This window comes from Mytilus californianus, unplaced genomic scaffold (assembly GCF_021869535.1).
Source record: "Mytilus californianus isolate M0D057914Y unplaced genomic scaffold, xbMytCali1.0.p SCAF_7, whole genome shotgun sequence".
Lineage (NCBI taxonomy): Eukaryota > Metazoa > Mollusca > Bivalvia > Mytilida > Mytilidae > Mytilus > Mytilus californianus.
In genome coordinates this window covers 31,431,513-31,452,123 of record NW_026262723.1, presented here as the reverse complement: position 1 = coordinate 31,452,123, position 20,611 = coordinate 31,431,513, and the positions used below count along the sequence as shown (strand labels likewise).

Below are 20,611 nucleotides of genomic sequence, written 5' to 3'. Positions count from 1 at the left end.
TATATTTCACAACTCGATCGCTATGCCCGTATCTGTAGTGACGTTTTAGATTTTAACGAACGTAATCTATGTATTACTGGGAAATTATCAAGTCGGGGATTTCGTTACCACAAATTACTTAAAACGTTTACTAAATCCAACCTATGCCAACATTTTGAAATTTAGGTATAAAATTGTTTGAAAAAATGTTGGCATAGGTTGAATAATTTGTAGCAGATAAAGTGTTATAAAAACATAAATTGATTAGGGGCTAATCAATTTACAATGAGTTTAAACTTAGCGTTAGTGTGTACTTAATACCTTTTTTTACATGTACTAGTGAAAATGTAGGTAATTGAATGTGGATCTCAATTTCATATAGGAATTAATAAACAATTAATTTAATAAAACAAAGGAAAATGAAAATTTCTATAATTTTTTATTTAAGGAAAAATCATCTATTCATATTAAATATATACCAGTGTCATTCTCATGAATAATATAAAAATATATGATCAGAATATTTAATTATATTTCAAAAGGTTCCTTCAAATACATTGATCATGAGATACTGACTATCATGACTATTGCACTATTGAAACACATATTTCATAAATACTGACTCATGTAAAATATCTATTTTTATTGTTCACTATTAAATTTACAATATTGACACATACAGAGAATAAGATAAAGTTCACTAATATGATTGTCTCATAAATTCATACCCTAATTAATATGTAGAAGATGTGATACTGCATTCTGCACACTCAACTGGTTTCATGTTGTCATCCTTGGGTCTCTGGTTTAGGTCGGCTAGCCTATTGTCTTTTTCAATGTACTTTCTTTGAAGACGTTTACAACCTGTTGAGTACTGGATTATTCTAAACTCAATAGCTGCTTGCTGTTTCCTCAATGTTTACCATGTTGATGGCTCCGTCGACAACAGCATAGAAGGTATAGAGTCTCACAACCTCAGTGTTAACAAGCTAGTGATACAGTAGTTCGACTAGAACCACTCGGCCACCGAGGCCATTTTGGTATCCATTGTGGATTAAACTCTTATCTATTGGTGACAAACTGAATATCTAACCGTACATTTGCCATACTGACTTGCGAATGGTGGATTTCCAATTTGCAAATTAGCGACACAAAATTTAATATATCATAAAACTCACAACTAATTTTAATAAATGAAAACAAACACAAAGTACTTTTTTCTAAAGTAAAACCAGAGACATATAACTGAATTATATGTCTCTGGTCAAACTAAGTAAATACAGGGTGCACTTTGCCGCTGTCTAATAAATGAAGAAAAAAAATATTATTTTGAATTCATATTGCAAAATTAATTTGATTTTAAACTAGTTTTTGTTAAAGTACGGTATTTTTGTATATATTGTGTTGCTTATTTGTAGTATGTTTCATATTTAATATAACAAAATAATTAACAAAAAAGTTCTCATAAAAATTCACAATTAAAATAGTTTTTTTACTTTAATTTTTTCTAAAGTATTATATATAATATATATATATATATTTTTTTCTGAAGTACTATATATAATATATAAGTGTACAATTTTAGAATTCTTGTCTATTTTATTATTATTAATTTAGTATTTAATTCAACACAATTTTGATAGTATAAAGTGTTCTATTTTATAATTTTTGTCTTTTTGTCTTTTTTTTATCATTAAATTCATTTTACTACAACACTAGTTTGCAAATACTTTATTTTTGTTTCTAATTTTTAAAAGAGTAATATTTAATGCTAAAATATACTGATTGTATTTTACCTGTTATTAATTGATAATTGTTATAACAACACCTATTGTATTTTGTTTGTAGGCATAGGTTGAATATATATTTATCAAATGTTGGCATAGGTTGGACACACCATTCTTCCATAGATATAAAGATTTGGTTTTGAAGTTTGGTTGTATCTGTCGAAAACTTATTTCAAACGGGATATTACATCCTCATTTTGATGGAGATGTTGTTTACCGTGCCCGGAAATTTAGAAACGATCCTAGTAAACCTATCTATTCTTTAAATAAACTTATTCTAAAAGGTTACCAATTCAACACTGTCATTAATTTAGATCTTTGAATATTGTTTTTATTGGCATTAATATTGATTTTGTTATCAGTAAATTAAAGGCAAACTAAATATTATTGTTATATACATATGCACTTTCATGGATCTACAATCTGTCGATTCCTGTATCTTGGCATTGCACAAGGTCATGTATTTCTCTGACTGTTTATGACGTCTTTACACTAAATCCGTTGGATGATGGATGTGAACTGATTGATAATTTAGTCTTAGATGCATGATTTTTTATTAGTTGTTATTGTCTTTGCTCCTTATTAAAGGCCGTACGGTGACCAATGGCTGTTAACTTCTGTGTCATTTGGTCTCTTGTTGAGAGTTGTCTCATTGGCAATCATACCTCATCTTCTTTTTTATATACAGTTGCTTAGCATTTGGTCATACAGAAATAACGTATCTATAGGTATGATTATATAGGTCACCGTACGGTCTTCAACAAAAAAATGAACGAAAAACAAATATGTAACACAGCAACAAACGACAACCACTGAATTACAGGCTAGGCATATACATACAGAATGTGGCGGGGTTAAACGTGTTAGTGGGATCCCCCTAACCTTGGACAGTGGTGTAACAGTACAACATAAGAACGAACTATAAAAATCAGTTGAAAAAGGCTTAACCCATCAGCTGGATACAAATAGAAATACATATAACAGAAACACGTGGACGTGACCGGGTACTTTTACATCCCAATAACAAAAATACACTATGTACAGGTCTCAGAGTACTCGCAGTTACTGACAGTTAGTTCAAACTCAATAACATGTTCGTTTTATAGCATGAAAACAAAAAAGAAATGTGAAACCTATCATAAATTATTATTATTATAACCTAGGATATGATTGTATTCGTTAGTGTGAAAGAAGATTAAAAGTGGCACATGTATTTATCCTAAATATTTTCATAATCCGGTACATAATCCTGTACATGATCTGGTACATCCAGTGTTCTGGCATACATTACTAAATAAAAAAAATATCACAAGTATATTTTTTCGACCTCACTATTTGAAAATCAGGCGAGATCTCGACACAGCATAACAAAAAACAACATTTATTTAATTCTTTTTACGTTCGTAGTAACATAGTACATTCCATTGTCTGTCACCTGTGTCAATTCACGTGCACACTTTGATTGTTGTAACTGTATTTTAATCTTTTTGCCAATGAAATGAGACGTTACAATTGTTTGTTTGTGATACGCCAGAGTATTGTCAATGAATTATCAAACGCTAAACTTGACTGCAGTTCAGTGTAAACGATAAAGTTAATGGGGAACTACATCTTTTCCCAAATGTATCACACTTTAAAATCGATAATAAAGAAACTAAGATCCCAACTCCCTTAGGCAAAGTTGACCTTAGATGGGCTTGCCTAGTTCTTAGGTTCTTTTTTGTCTGATAGCTCTTCAGCAGTTTCGGTTGTTATACATTATTGGCTTTCAAATATTGTGCTTTGAGCGTCCCTGATAAAGGCAGGAACAAATATATATAGATATACTGTTCCCAGATAAAGGTAAATCCAGAAAACCGCTTCGGACGCATGAGATTTATAACGTGTCTCCTTTTCGTTTTTGACGTTGCGAATCGTAAGCTTTTATATGCTATTAACACTTAGTAGTTTTAAATGTAGCACGGTTAAACATCAGTCTGCTTGGATTAGTAACCTTCTATTTATCATTTCGAAACTACATGTATTTCACACATGCAATTATAGAACAGTGGCGGATCCAGAACTTTTTATAAGGGGGACCCACTGACTGACCTAAGGCCCCCAGCACCCCCCCCCCCCTGGATCAGCATAAGTAGAAAGAAAAAAACGCGAGAATATTCAGCTACATTTTTGTACTTTGAATTTTCTGTTAACCTGTACAAATATAACGTGACTTTGTTTCTACATGCGTTCCATAGGTATTATTACGTGGTTATCGACCTTTGATTCCTTTCAGTGCAGTTTAAAGTTCCGAAAATTACTTTTCTTGATTTGATACTGTGAAGATATCGTGAGTAGATAATGTTTTTTAATTTATTAACTAAAATCGATGTAAATTTTTACACATAAACATGCAAAACAAGAATACTCAATAAGATTGCAGATGGTCACATTGCGTCTATGGAACGCACTCTAAATACTATTTGTATACATTTATACTGCACTCCTTCTATTAAAGCAGTCAAAATGCGTTGACTGTATATTTCTATGTCATATACAGTCACTGACCCGATATCACTTTTCCTCGTGAATATTTAAATAGTAGTTGCCGGAACTATATTTAATTATTCATACGACCTCTTCAACCTGTCCTTGTTTCCAATGTATACAACGAAGCGTGGAACGACTCAAACTTATTTCTTTTACAATTGTTGGAAAAACATATTTCACTTGTTAATATTTTTTGTTTAAAACCTATAAATCATTATGTTTTATGCTTATTGTTGATATTTTAATCCATACTGAAACGAATTCGTTCAACATCGATTGGTTTCAATAGGTAACATTTCATTGAGTTGTATATTTCTCCGCTAGATATGAGGCCTTTTTAAAGGGGGTTTTCCCAACATTAAAATCAAATACTAGTTAATAACAATAACACGATAAACAACAATTGAAAATGTTTTTTTCTCTAGATTGCAGTATAAAGACAATAATAATGTATTGACTTGACATACCAACGATATAAGGATTCGGCCCGAAACGGGGGAAAAGCTCGGCATGCAGAGCCTCGCATTTCCCCGTTTCTAAGCCTCGTCCTTATATCGTTGCTATGTCAAGTCAACATGGTCAATAGACTATTATTGTCTATATAATACATGTTACCTCAATTTTGTTTTCTTTGATATTTAAGCCATGTTTGAATTCTTTATATTTTTGCCCATATTCTTTATTTTTTAAATTTTTGCCCATTATTCTCTATTCTTTATATCTTTGCCCATTATTCTCTATTCTTTATATTTAACACCCCATTTTTCTTTATTCTATTTTTTGGGGGCCTTTTTTTCTATATTCCTATTTGTATGGCCCCTTATTCTCTATTCTGTAAACACCATACCTGTTGTAGACATGTCAACATATTTTGTTCCGCCTAACAGAAGTTACGCTTAAAAATTTGTTTAATATAAACAATGTCATAATACCTCAGGGGGGATCCAGCCATTTTTAAAAGGGGGGTTCCCAACCCAGGATAAAAGGGGGGGGGGGGGTCCAACTAATTGTTCCCATTCAAATGCATTGATCGTCCAAAAAAGGAGCGATCCCAGGAACCACCCCCCCCCCCCCCTGTACCTGTTCCTGTTGGAACAAATATTCTACACCATTTATTCAGTTTTAAGCTCACCTGGCCCAAAAGGGCCAAGTTAACTGTTCTCATCACTTGGCGTCCGTCGTCCGTCGTCCGTCGTCTGTCGTCGTTCTTTATAACTTTTACAAAAATCTCCTCTGAAACTACTGGGTCAAATTTTTCCAAACTTGGCCTTAATCATCCTTAGGGTATCTAGTTTAAATAAAATGTATCCGATGACCCTGCAAAACAAGATGGCCGCCATGGCTAAAAATAGAACATTGGGGTAAAATGCAATTTTTGGCTTACATCTCTGAAACTAAAGCATTTAGAGCAAATCTGACATGTGGTAAAAATGTTCATCAGGTCAAGATCTATCTGCCCTGAAATTTTCAGACCCACCAGGTAACCTGTTGTTGGGTTGCTGTCCCTGAATTGGTAATTTTAAGTAAATTTTGCAGTTTTTGGTTATTATCTTGAATATTATAATAGATGGAGATAAATTGTATACATCAATAATGTTCAGCAAAGTCAGATCTACAAATAAGTCAACATGACCAAAATTGTCAATTGACCCCTTAAGGAGTTATTGCCCTTTATAGTCAATTTTCACAACATTTCGTAAATTTTGTAATCTTTTACACAGATGAGTAGACTGTGACTCTTTATAGGAGTAATTGCCTTTAAATGAGGATTTTTTGTATCCTCTTTTGTGTCCTTTGTTGAATATGCACATAGACCAAGGTGAGCGACACAGACTCTTTAGAGCCTCTAGTTCCATTTGTAACTAAAATTACGAAGGAACTTCTATTTCGTGACAGACCCTCATATATGGTAGGTACTTCATCGTCAGTTTGAGTAAATAACTAAGGGGGAAATGGGACTGTTCAATTTTTGTTGTAGCCGGTATCGTAATAATGAAACCTTATGTAAGCAACTTCTCTGTCAGAGCCCGTTTTACAGAAACCTCTTAATTGATTGTTATCATGTATATATTTTAGGGATGTCAACGAGTACTCCAGTACCGCTCGGTAGTACCGAGTATCGATTACCAAAATGATACTCGACTAATCGGTTTCCTGTTAGAATGTTGTTGCTTTTTAAGTTTAAAAAAAAAACATATTTTTATTGAGAGCGCCTCCCGGGAAATTATAAATTAATCAAAATTAATAAAAAAAAATAAATATGATTCGAATGTTTGTGTTTAACTGTCATTAAAATTCCTCCAAACAGAGGTACATGTGGGATGTATGAATAACAGCAATTTTCCAAGGCTTACACTTTTAACTAATCTTAGGAACTCCCCCACCTCTGTACCGGCAGAGCATATATTTTCATCAGCAGGACTGTTATTACCTAACAAATTTGAGAAATTGCTACGTCCCAGAAAAAGTTGACAAGATAATATTTTTAAATAAGAAATATACTGTCCTTTATATTTAGGTCATTTTAACAAAGCAAAATATAAAGAAAACGTGAACTAAATGTAATGTTTCTGTATTGAGAGAGTTTATCAGGAAATTGAATTCTTTTTTTGCAGAATAAACCCACTAAGTAACATACATTTATAATTCGACTTTGAATGCAAACGACCTCTAAATGGCTAAAAGATATTGGTATATAGAATAGTCCATGACGATTTTTGTCGAAAAAGCGAGACATAGCGATCCTACTCCCTCTGTGGTTAAAGTTTTTGACATTTTAATAACTTTCTTAAACTATCCTGGATTTCTACAAAACTTGGACAGAAGCTTGTTTATGATCATAAGATAATATCAAAAGTAAATTTTGTAAAAAAAAAATCCATTTTTTCCGTATTTTACTTATATATATATAAATGGACTTAGTTTTTCTGCCAGGAAACATTACATTCACTCTGTGGTTAAAGTTTTTGAAATTTTATTAACTTTCTTAAACTATCCTGGATTTCTACCAAACTTGGAAAGAAGCTTGTTTATGATCACAAGATAGTATCCAGAAGTAAATTTTGTAAAAAAAAAATTCCATTTTTTCCGTATTTTACTTACAAATGGACTTAGTTTTTCTGCCAGTTAACATTACATTCACTCTGTGGTTAAAGTTTTTAAAATTTTAACAACTTTCTTTAAACTATCCTTGATTTGTACCACACTTGGACAGAAGCTTGTTTATGATCAAAAGCTAGTATCTAGAAGGAAATTTTGATAAAATTTTGTTCCATTTTTTCCGTATTTTACTTATTAATGGACTTAGTTTTTCTTCCAGTCAACATTACATACATTCTGCAGTTAAAGTTTTTAAAACATTTATTAGATTCATAAATTATCCTGGATTTTTACCAAACTTGGACAGAAGCTACTTACAATCAAAAGATAGTATAGAGAGGAATATTTTTATTAATTTTTTTCCTCATTTTTGATGAGCCTGCGATTAACAGCAAAAGTAGGCGAGACACTGGGTTCCGCGGAACCCTTACGAATTTTTGTTAAGAGTTCACGAAATGTACACCAATTCTGTTGATTTCGAAGGCCCAGCTGAACGGACTAGAATAAGATTAGATATAAATACATAAAGGTCTTTTCAACAGTTGTAGTGTAAATCAGTTGTAATTTTTGGTTGACATATATATATACATATAAGTATAGATTATCGGCTTTTCTACACATTGATATTTTTCGATATCTATACGAAAAAGACCAGATTATCTGTTTATCGTTCTATTGCTGGACTTTTTTTACCTCCCGTAGACAGTTTTTACGCTAGACGAAAGCAAGCTTGATAACGTCTCCTCACACACCGTGACGTCGATCCCTGATAACTTTTGGTTGATATATATATATATAGAGATTATCAGCTTTTCTACACATTGATATCGTAAAATATCAGCCAGCGAGCCACAATGAACCTTTTTGGCAAGTGAGCACAGCGAATGAATCACATTGTGTAGATTGGCTAATATTTAACGATATCTATATACCAAACCCAGATTATACATGTATCTGTTTATCATTATATTTCTAGCTTTTTCACCTCCCTCAGACAGTTTTTACGCTAGGCGAAAGCAAGCTTGATAATGTCTCCTCACACATTGTGACATCTCTGAGAACTTCTACCAGACATTATGACATTGCTGATAATGCTTGCTCTCATCTCAAGCCGTGATACGAGAATTACGGAGCGACTGAGCAGGGTGACGTACATGTAGGAAAGGACGATAAGATGGGATATGCAGTACCAGAGACATATAATATATAATACAAGTGTATTATATGTCTCTGGCAGTACATAATTTTGAGAAAGTGTACATCTATACTTCAGTTTGACTAGACTAGAGACTTCATGTGTACAAACCTGACGTCAAACTATATACTATAGAAGAAGAGACAAATAATATCACATTAAAGCCTGTCACATTACATCTAAAATTAACAATAATCCAAAGTCAATTATATTACGATGTCAATGGAAGAAATTCCCGCGCAAATGTCATAACTGTGTTAAACGGGATAGACCAAAACAAATTTCAGGTCTATGTTGTCATTCACATTCCGATCAATTTATATATGTTAACTATATTTATATTGGTTTTGAATTTAGTTACCCTATATATCAGAAAAAATATTTATTTCTCGCAGACAACGCTTTATGTACATCAACTCGACACTGAAGCTAATAACCCCTAAAACATTATGGTATATGGAATCATCCTTTTAAACTGATTTCCTGATAAAGGTGAAATATGTAGTATCAGAATTGTGTACACAGAAATAAGATTAGAAATAAAGCCCTATGTAAGGTGAAAACCAAAAGAAACTGTATAAGATCATCGTTTATTAAATTTGCTTGCATAAGAACCTTGAAGTTAAAACTAATAACGATTACTTGTATCCTGTCAACCCCTGAAAAAAAATAATACTGTCTTCTTGACTACTTCTGCCCACCACTGACCGAATTTTTAAATTGTTAAAGAGTATGTTAATAAGATGACTCATATAAAATCTAATATAATCTGTCTTCTATAAGATACCTTATATAATATATAAATATTTATTATATAAGATATGTTATTATATATACTTTATAAAATATCTCATTTAGTTTATGAAGGGAGCTCACGTCAATAGATATAATCAATGCACCAGAGTTTCATGCAAATTGGTGAAAGTGTTAGTGAACAACATGCTAAAAACAGACAGATCAGGGCAGGCAGACAAAGGCATATCGTAATATTTCTCATGAACAGGCATATGAAAACTGCAAAAGGGGGAGGGGGTTGAAGGATGAAATATTTTAATCTCTGTCCTGCCTTTTTATTTTTCACTCTTTTCGGTCCTGCATTTTTTTCTATTAGTTTATCCCAACTTGTCTTTACATAAATTCAACGGTCATCCTGCCTTTTTTGTACTTCAAACTCGTCACCCACAACTGACACATACATAACCCATTCATCTTGCAAACTTGCAAATGGTATGTGCACGGTTGTCAAAAAATACATTATACTGCATGTACAGTTAATGAAGAAATTATTCCATCAAATAGATAAGATTTTTACTCCTGACACAAATCGACTGGGTTGACATTTCTGTCATCGTAGTCCGGTCGATTTGTGTAGATTATTAGCAAAATGCTCATATTGTGATAAAAGCATGAAATTTGGCAGAATAGTAGTATAGATCATGGAAAACATTATCAGTTATGGACCCACTCTGAAAGTCGAAATTGACGGGAAAGGCGGCCATTTTTAAGATGGCGGACATTTGAATTCTATAAAATACTTTAAAAATTCATGAAAATTATATTAGTAAAGATATTGACATGAAACCTGGTAAAAAGAGTGACAGTGCTAATACCAATTCCCTTGTTGAACAAAAGTTATTAAAATGTTACTCAAATTGAATGGCAGCCATCTTGAAAAGTCTTGAAATTCAAAGTTAGCACAAAATAGGTAGATCTCCAAATTCATAATTCGATGAAAATAAATTATTTGGTTGATATTGTTTATCGGAAAACAACTTTCAAAAACCTCCATGGCAGACATAATGAGTATCATATCATGCAAGTAATGTCATAAGGAAATCGTCTGCTCAAATGTTCTCAATTGACGTTACAAATATCACACAATGAATGAGTTGACTGTACATCTTGTCAAACCACACAACAGCTGTCTCTGTCTATTATATCCTATCACATCGTCCTCCACATTTACACAGAGTAGCACAACTTAATACTGCCTTTAAACATTTGCATCGTCCTCTGCAACCGTTTAACCTTTTACATTCACATTTTATTAATTTAGCGAAGGATTCATACGCTTGCTGCAGCGATGTCCAGAAGGGTTCCCATATAGTTTAGTCGTTTTGTGAAACAATTATTCAGATGATGGTAATAACCTAAAACTTTGCAGAGTTTAAGTTAAGGGTGAAAGCAAACATTTATAGCTATGGACACATTAAAAAGATTTCAGAAAATCAAAAACCGGTCTGCATTTGGCGGCATTTTAAATGGCCGCTAGGAAATTGATCAAAAAAAGTTTTAAAAAAATATGAAAAAGAAATGGTTCTATCAATTTTGATAACACATGATATATTCATCACAAATGACAAGGACTATCATCTGACGACTTTATATATTGAAGTACTGGTAGCCATCTTGAATGGTGGCCACTTTGAAAACAAGGGTTTCCAATATATCATTATTCGCTATTTTCATTAATTTGCTATTTGCATGTATACTAATCTTTTTATGCATTTACAACTAGTTTAGCAAAATCATTGGTATATGACTGTTGCTATTTATATTGGATATTCACCAAGTGGACAAAGAAGGCAGGCACATGTTAACGGAATAGAGGTATCTGAATCAAACTTTCTTTTACTTACAGGTTTGTCTAAGTAACTTTTTACCACAGAAATTACGTATATATATAATATGATTTATGACCACACTTTGTCGAAAAGGATCAAAATTGTAGATATCGAAAACACTGGAGCTGAATGACCTAAAGAACAAATGGACTGCAAAGAATGTGTGAAACGCCAAGAGAGTACACGTGAGGATTTACAATGCCAAGCAGATACAAAAAGAACAGAGTGACATAAACATTTGAGCTGGTAGTCAGTCCTTTGATGCTAGCATACTAAGATGTTGCGCATTGAATTGGTTCCTCCCATCGCTCAATTTGGAACAGTTGACTGAAGGCTATGGAACTGCAGAAACACTCCAGAATCACAAGCCAAAATGGCACAAATCCTGTCGAAACACATTTGCAGATTTTTAAATATTACGTCAGAAAAAAGAAAACATACTTCTGAAGTTGAAGATAAGTCGCTGATTGAAAAAAAAACAACAAAAAGTTGAATCGCAGACAGCACTAACTATTTCGCAGCTATAACAGTTCAATTGTGCAATTCGTCGTCGAAAGGATACAACTACAACTTATCACTCCTCAGATAGAGAGCCACGTGTCTCGGTGTTTGTGGAACTGATTCATGTTGAAAGCCTTCATTGAGTGTCCCTGTAAAACTAGTATTAGTATCAAGCATATCTTTTCGAACTATTCTAGCTGCTTTTGCTATGATGAGGCCTTTATTATACGACTATAAGACATGGCATGTTTCAGAACGTCCCAATATATTCGTTAAAAATCAGGAGAACGACGCTACCTTTCATGTGTGCTTGCATATTTTCAATGGCAGCTAGTATCCAATTTTTCAGAAGCTTTGTATTAATCATTCCTTCTATGACAACTCCAAGTTGCTCAAGGCGTTTACTGTACAATTTAGCGATATCAGCAAGCTCGAAGATTGGCACAATATCTGTTCAAGACTGTGAGCCGTCGTTGTATTCTATTAATTCGGCAAGCACATTTCAATTGATAACAGATTCCTGACTTTCTTTCTGTGTCTTTGGATTCTGTCTTATTGCCTTGTTGTACAGTTTTAACAATCATTTAGTATGATACCGCGGCTCCTGTGATAATAAATCTCCACCACTGAATTTGGTTAAGAGAACAATGGTTTGTAGTTCAAGTGCACAATCATGCACGTACTCTTTTGTCGATCATACATGTCGATGTTTCGTGAAGATCGTCAGATACATTATCACAAAAAACTCCCTGCAGTCATTGTTCTTGTTGATTCACCACAACTGTGTCTGGTGGTTATTTTACTAGTATTTTCAATCGGTGACTCATCTTCAACTTCAGAAATATTTTTTCGTATTTCTTGACGAAATATATTGAGATCTGAAAATTTATCTTGACAGGATTAGTAACATTTTGCCATGTGATGCTGGAGTGATGCGGGAAAGTAATTCAATACGCAACATCCTTGTATGCTAGCATCAAAGGACTGATAACCAGTTCCAATGTCTATGTCTGTTCTTTTGGTATTTGCCGGGAATTAAAAATCCTCACGTTTCCTCTCTTTGCGTTTCACAATTCTTTCCAGTCTATTTGTTCATTAGATTTTTCGGCTTCAGTGATTTCAATATCTACAATTTTTATCATTTTTGATATAGTGTTGTCATAAATGATATTGTACATATACGTAATTGTATGTGGTAAAAAGTTACTTAAGCAAACTTGTAAGTAAAAAAAATTATGTATTAGATACATTTATTTTGTCAACATGTGCATGCCTGATTTGAACCCTTTGTGAATATCCAATATAAAAATCAACAGTCATATAACAATGATTTGCAAAACGAGTTGTAAATGCATCAAAACATTAGTATAAATGCGTATTGAAATAGCAAATTATCAAAAAAGGCAAATAATGATATGTTGAAAATCTTGTTTTCAAAATGGCCACCATTCAATAACATTAACGGTACCAATTTTTCTGCACCAGCACCTAAATATTTGAAGTCCTCAGATGATAGTCTTTGTCATTAGTGATTTATGTATTAAAGATTATCAAAATTGGTAAAGACATTTATTTTTTATAATTTTTTGTAAATGATTTCTATTGATTGTATGGCGGCCATTTTAAAATGGCCGCCCCGAGCAGCCATTTTGATTTTCTGAATTGGGTCAATAGCTATTAATGTTTGCTATGACATTAACCAAAACTCTGCAAAGTTTGATGCTTTTACCACAATCTGAACAATTGTTTCACAAATCGACTGGACTATCGCGGATAATTGATAAATGGGATTAAATTGACCGTCAAGAGGGTCTAGAGAACCACCTCTGGAGAACCGTAACATTAATAAGTAATACTTACCAAAATTACTCTATACTAAACGCTTTTTTCTATTGGAAATGTCGATGTACCATGATAAAGTACTGTGATGCAGGTTATTTTCTTATTTTGGCGCGAAATATTCTTACTCCTATTGATTGACGTAACAAAATTTGTATAGAATTAAATTTAACTAAAGTTCAGCGTAAATAAAAGTAAATATGTAGAAGCATGACAATACATTAATGATAAAATGTGTATATATTTCGGTAAAAGAATATACTTTTACTTTACCAGTATACTTTACTTAGAATTACATTTGAGCGCAAGAAAATCTCTGTTTGTTAATCGGTTGAACCCCGGTCGAACCCGGGGTCGTAGTTCAACATATTGACGGAAATTTTTGCGTTGCTTTACATGCTACAGCTTTTCAACCAATTAGATAGGGAATACATCATACATCTATTTTTACTGCAGGTTTTGAAATATTTAAATCGGAATTATAGAAAATGGAATGTTGCAAGTAGATATAAAACAGAAAATGATGAACACTTGATCATTTTTAGCAAACGATAAATTGGATCGGGGGTCTGTGTATTCACATAATTTGTACAACTCTCCTTATTCTTGTGAAGCGTGTGCTTTACATCGAGGCTTGCGTTGCTTTACATCGACGCCACACTAGTTCAACCAATCGGGGAATGTTTATTTGGGGCATGTGACCTATTTTAACTGCAGGTTTTAGAATATTTTAATCGAAATTATAGAAAAATGGAATGTTGTTAGTACATACAAAACAGAAAATGATGAATACTTTTAGCAAAAGATAAATTGGATCGGGGTTCTGTGTATTCACATTATTTGTACAACTATCCTTATTGATGCCATATTTTGGAATTTCTGTGACCTAAATGGTTCGCGAAAATTAATATTTTTATATATAGTATAGTAACAAATTCGTTGCACCCTGTGTCGACCCTCAGAAAATGATTATTTATGGCATCAGTAAGTTCTAATCAACACTGCTTTGTTGATTAAATGTGTATTGTTTTACTGTTCCCAAATACTGTTGTTTGAGAAATAATTTTTCTATAGATATTAATTAATTACTTGATAAGATTATTATCAGTTTACCTAATTAGTACATGTAGTAATTGAGTTATTAATTATGGTATATAATTACACCTTATGTAAGAATCCTGGGTTTTGATTAGTTGATAGCCAGTGTATTTTTCACCAATTTACTTTTATCAAATGAATATCGTTCATTTTTAAACAGCGCCGGGGTATATGCAAAAAGGATATGCCTTTTTTACCCTCTCTGCCGTGGTATTTGCCAAAAAATACTCTATCCGACTGGACGCTTGTAATGTCACGATCATCAATGCGTTTTATGTCACGATCATCAATGCATTTTGTACGTTAACATTCGGTGTAATTAAACAGATATAGCATGTTCTTGAGGGGTATTTGCGAAAAATACCAGTCTTGAGAATGAATTTCCCTCGCCTTACGGCTCGCGAAATTTAACATTCTCTCGACTGGTATTTTTCGCAAATACCCCTCCTTAACATGATATATCTGTTCAAAATTCCTTGGACTAGTATTATTTAGTCCGAGGTAATAATGTTGAGGGTTTTACGATCATAAGACAACGACCCACAATACATAAAAGGGGTATAATTTTGTGTTTCCATTTTGTAAATGTTTTACCGAGCGAGTACTCGAGTATCGCTCGGTAAATTCAACGAGTAATCGATTAGTAAATCTTCACCGAGTTGACATCCCTAATATATTTACCGCCATTTTTATATGAACACTTTTACGACAGTTATCAAGGTTATGAACATTTGTTTAGTTTTGTGATAAGAACACCTTGCTATAATCCTTGCTGTAATAATATTGGTTTTACCAATCTTCTAGTTATAAAATTTTAAATTATATATATAAACATATATTTATTCGGCATGGGAACAGTATACCTAACAATATATATCATATGTTACTGATTCAGAGCCAGAGACATATAATACATTGTATTATATGTCTCTGTCAGAGCTAACTATCTTCTATTACAATGATTTTTCTTTCATGATTTTAGATAACTATATCCATGATATCTGTCATCAATGACTAAGAGATGTCAAATAATGAAAACCAAAGTGATACAAGCTACAAATTATGAATGTCAGCCTGGTGGGAGAACGAATGATAAACCTTATAAATGTCATGTATGTGGCAACAGGTTTTGTCAAAAGTGGACCCTAAGAAGACACATGGGAAATGTACATACTGATGATAAACCGTTTAAATGTGACGTATGCGGACAACAATTTATGCATAGCTTTATCTTAAAGAATCACAAGAGAACACATACTCTAAGTGTTAATCCTGTTAAATGCGAAGTATGTAATAAAAGGTTTAGTTCAAGTCAGGCTTTAGACACGCACTTTAGAATACATACTGGTGACGAACCTTACACTTGTGATGTATGTGGTAAAGGCTTTAGTGACTGCAGTTCCTATAATAGACACACAAGAACTCATACTGGAGAAAAACCTTACATATGTCATGTATGTGGTAAAGGGTTTAGTGACAACAGTCACTTTCATAGACACATGAGAATTCATACTGGTGAAAAACATTACAAATGTGATGTCTGTGGTAAAGAGTTTGGCCGCAACAGTTCTTGTCTTAGACACATGAGAACTCATACTGGTGACGAACCTTACAAATGCGATGTATGTGGTAAAGGGTTTAGTGACAAAAGCAATTTTCATAAACACAGAAGTCAATGTTTGTAATTAACAAGTTTAAGCGTCTTCTGTGTAAATGGACATACATTCACAAGGAAACGCACACTGCTGAAAAACATTGTAAATGTGGTGTATATATTAAATCTGGGAAATAGTATATATATATTAGTATAATAGTCCCAGATTAAATTGATAAGCAAAAGAGACCATTTACAGACTGAGACAAATGAGAACACACATGTATATTGACGATAAAATTTGACCAATGAGAACACACATGTATATTGACGATAAAACATGACCAATGAGAACACACATGTATATGGGTCATTATAAAAAAAGATGCATATTTTGATAAGGGAAATTTCGGAAAACTGATGTCATTGTTTTAAAAATTTTAATATGTCCAGCTATTCTGAAATATGGTAGCAGCTATATTCAGAAATATGCAATGGGCAAAATTAGGAGTTCCTTCAATTTTAACAATTTTAGGTCATCCTTTGATAAAATCATGTCAATGGTGTTACCAATATAAAAACATGCATTTAGTGAATAACAAATATTTTTAAATACCAAACAACTGTTCCAATTTGTTAAAATTACTACTTATTGACATTATTTTTATAGGTATGCATTCTATTTGAACATAAATTTCAGAATAAATTGTTGTAAAAAGCATAGCTGTCCTAATTATGGCTGTTGTTAATATTAAAGAATACACTAAAACTGAATATATGTAAAATGTTTAAGACTGAATGATTAGATAATGCCTAATCCTTTGTATACGGCCTAAAAAAACTTTCATTTGATAATAAAAAATAAAAATTATTGCATTTTTATATAGTTACACCACTGACCCTTCAGTAACTACAATGACATACAAGTATCACCATTGACAACAAAGTTCAAATTTTACTTTTATTAAGTACTGAACACAAAACAAAGAACACAAAGCAAAAGAAAAAGAAAAAAAAATAATTCTTAGGCTAAAAAAATCCCAAATTATGGAACATAACATCAATAACTTAAAATGTCAGTAGTGTTTGTTAGTTTTTTTTGGGTGACCTCAGGTACCTCACTAATGAAAGAATAAAAGATACAATCCAAAGGTATATAAATATGCTGCAATACACTAATTTATTCAGTTTAAATGTAAGACTTCATGGACGTTGTATTGTTTTTGTAATGTACTTGTTAAGGTGACCTGAGTTAACTTGAGTTAAATGCTTTATATGTGTCTGGTTTTTTGGGGGCTGACCTCAGGTACCCCTGTAATGAAAGAATAAAAGATACAATCAAAGGGTATATAATTATACTTTAACAAACTAATTTCTTCATTTTAAATTGAGGACTTCGTGGACATGATGGACATTGTATAATTGATGTATTGATCATGTGAACTTGAGTTAAGGTAGTTCAGGGTATACCGCCATCTTGAATTGTACAATCACAGTAAATAATCGGTCTAGTTCTTTACCCAAATCTGCAAATTTGGAGACAGATTTTCAATTTATTGGTTACACTGTTTATTTATATAAAGAAAACTTAGTTATTCCGTACGGTGACCTATAGTTGTTATTTATGTGTTACATATTTGTTATTCGTTCATTTTTTGTACATAAATTAGGCCGTTAGTTTTCTCGTTTTCTCGTTTGAATTGTTTTACGTTGTCATTTCGGGGCCTTTTATAGCTGACTGTGCGGTATGGGCTTTGCTCATTGTTGAAGGCCGTACGGTGACCTATAGTTGTTTATTTCTGTGTCATTTGGCCTCTTGTGGAGAGTTGTCTCATTGGCAATCATACCACATCTTCTTTTTTATATTGAGTGAAATGCTTTATATTTGTTTGGTTTTTTTTTGGAGGGGGGGGGGGGGGTGACCTCACATACCCCTGTAATGAAAGAATAAATAAAGGCAACAGTAGTATACCGCTGTTCGAAATTCATAAATCGATTGAGAAAAAAAACAAATCTGGGTTACAAACTAAAACTGAGGGAAACACATCAAATATAAGAGGAGAACTACGACACAACAGAAACACAACATTAAAATGTAACACACACAGAAACGAACTATAATATAACAATGGCCATTTTCCTGACTTGGTACAGGACATTTTAAGAAAAAATGGTGGGTTGAACCTGGTTTTGTGGCGAGCCAAACCTCCCGCCTTTATGGCAATGTTAAATATAACATTACAATGACAACATTACATGACAGGACTACAATACAAATAATGGGAGAACATATAGGACAGAGAAACATACGAATAATAGCTAACAAAAGGTACCAGGTTTAAAATTTAATACGCAAGACGCGCGTTTCGTCCACACAAGACTAACCACTGACGCTCAGATCAAAACAGTACGAAAGCCAAAACAAGTACAAAGTTGAAGAGCATTGAGGACCAAAATTTCCAAAAAGTTGTGCCAAATACGGCTAAGGTTATATATCTGGGATAAGAAAATCCTTAGTATTTAGAATAATTCATACATTTGCAAACAGTAAATTTATAAAAATGACTATATAATAGATATACATGATAACACCGAAGTGGTGACTAACTACAGAATAAAAACGGATACATAAAACAACATAAACCAGCACATAAAAATTCACAGCCGAATTAGCCAAAGAGATCAACGCAAAAATTTTCCCCAAAATAGGATAGAATTAGGATAGAATTCAAGATTTGGTTTAAAATACTCATATAACATTTATTAATAAGAATGAAAATTACAATACTAATTAATATAAAATGTGGTAGTAATTAGATAATTAATAGTATTATCTAGCTATGTCGGTGTTTCTTCTAAATCAAACTGTAAACCAAATATATCGTATAAATTTAGTTGACCCAAACTAAAATCTAATTAATGAACTGGGTGATTAATTATCTTTACCATAACACACGAATACAACTGACAAAAATAAGATTTACAACTACAAACGATAAGACATTTGACAAAATCCGATGAGAATAACAAATATAACATCAAAACTAAATACATGAATTTTGGATAGAAAAGTACCGTGATACGTCTTATAGCAATGCGAATTCACACTCAGCAAAACAGTCACAATCGGGAATAAGTCACGTTCGGTAATTAAAAGATCAGACGACGTAACGTCAAACCACAATCTAACACGTGGTAAAAATGTCCTTAGTTTGGACAAAGACACATCGTATGGATCGACCAATTCGTGATGGGTGTCCGTAAAATTTACGGAGTGTCATTTTTAATCTGTCCTCCTCATAACTTTGTTGGAGCAGTTTCTGCGTTAGGAGCACACTCCTGTATATGAAGTCCATATAGTGTGAACATGCACGAGTATAACGTATCAACAGAGATATGTAAACACCATACGAAGGGGCATAGGGTATGTTACTGCTGAGAAATGGGAAATTGACAATTGGGAAGTTGAAATGGTCCCGTTTATCATAGATTTTCGTGTGAAGTCGTCCGTCTGTGTCAATATTGAGGAAAAGATCAAGGTATGAAGCAGTCCTTCTAGTATCAGTAGTATCCTTAATTTCAAGTTCACTGAGATATATGAGATGTAAGTATTGGCTGAAATATGGGTTATTCAATGATAGGACATCATCAATATATCGGAAAGTAAAATTATAGAATTTCGCAAGGTGCTTTTTCTTTTTGTCTTTTAGAAGGTTCTGAATAAATTCTGCTTCATACGAGTACAAAAACAAATCGGCCAGTAGGGGTGCACAATTAGTACCCATTGGAATACCGACTGTCTGTTGAAATATAAATCCTCAAAACTCAACAAATATATTGTCGATCAAAAAGTCCAGCATTTTGATAATATCATCTTCAGTATATTTTCTGGTAGATTCAGTGTGGTTCTTCACAAAATATGAATTATTGTAACCCAAAACAAGAAATTTGTATCTACGATTCCCATTTTTATAGAAAAAGCTCTGTTTAATGAGATGGTGAAGTCGATCTTTCAATTGAGCATGGGGAATAGTGTAAAGCGTAGAAAAATCAAAAGTCTTTATGTTGCTGCAAAATTGCAAAGATTGTGATCGAAGATTAAGCAGTAGATTTTTCGAATTTTTGAGAATCCACATCTGTATAACACCACTGGTAGATTATATCTCATCACAATATTTTTGAAGCCCATCTTTAACTGTGGAAAGAATAGTAGTCAGTACTTTAGAAAGATGTTTAGTCGAACATTTTGATGACCCAGCTATGTATCGTTCTTTATATGGAGTTTTGTGAAGTTTTGGTATCCAGTATAATGATGGTAAATTTTCTTCGTTTTCTTTAATGTTGATACCAAAAGAAAGAAGGACAG

General features: G+C 32.8%; 1 long non-coding RNA gene across 1 annotated transcript; it reads left to right on the top strand.

Annotated features, from left to right (window-relative positions):
* Window positions 1-4,000: 4,000 nt before the first annotated feature.
* LOC127709389 (uncharacterized) lies at window positions 4,001-16,955 on the top strand. The gene is made up of 2 exons (XR_007985626.1): window positions 4,001-4,095; window positions 15,634-16,955. It is a non-coding gene; the product is annotated as an uncharacterized LOC127709389 (long non-coding RNA).
* Window positions 16,956-20,611: the final 3,656 nt, after the last annotated feature.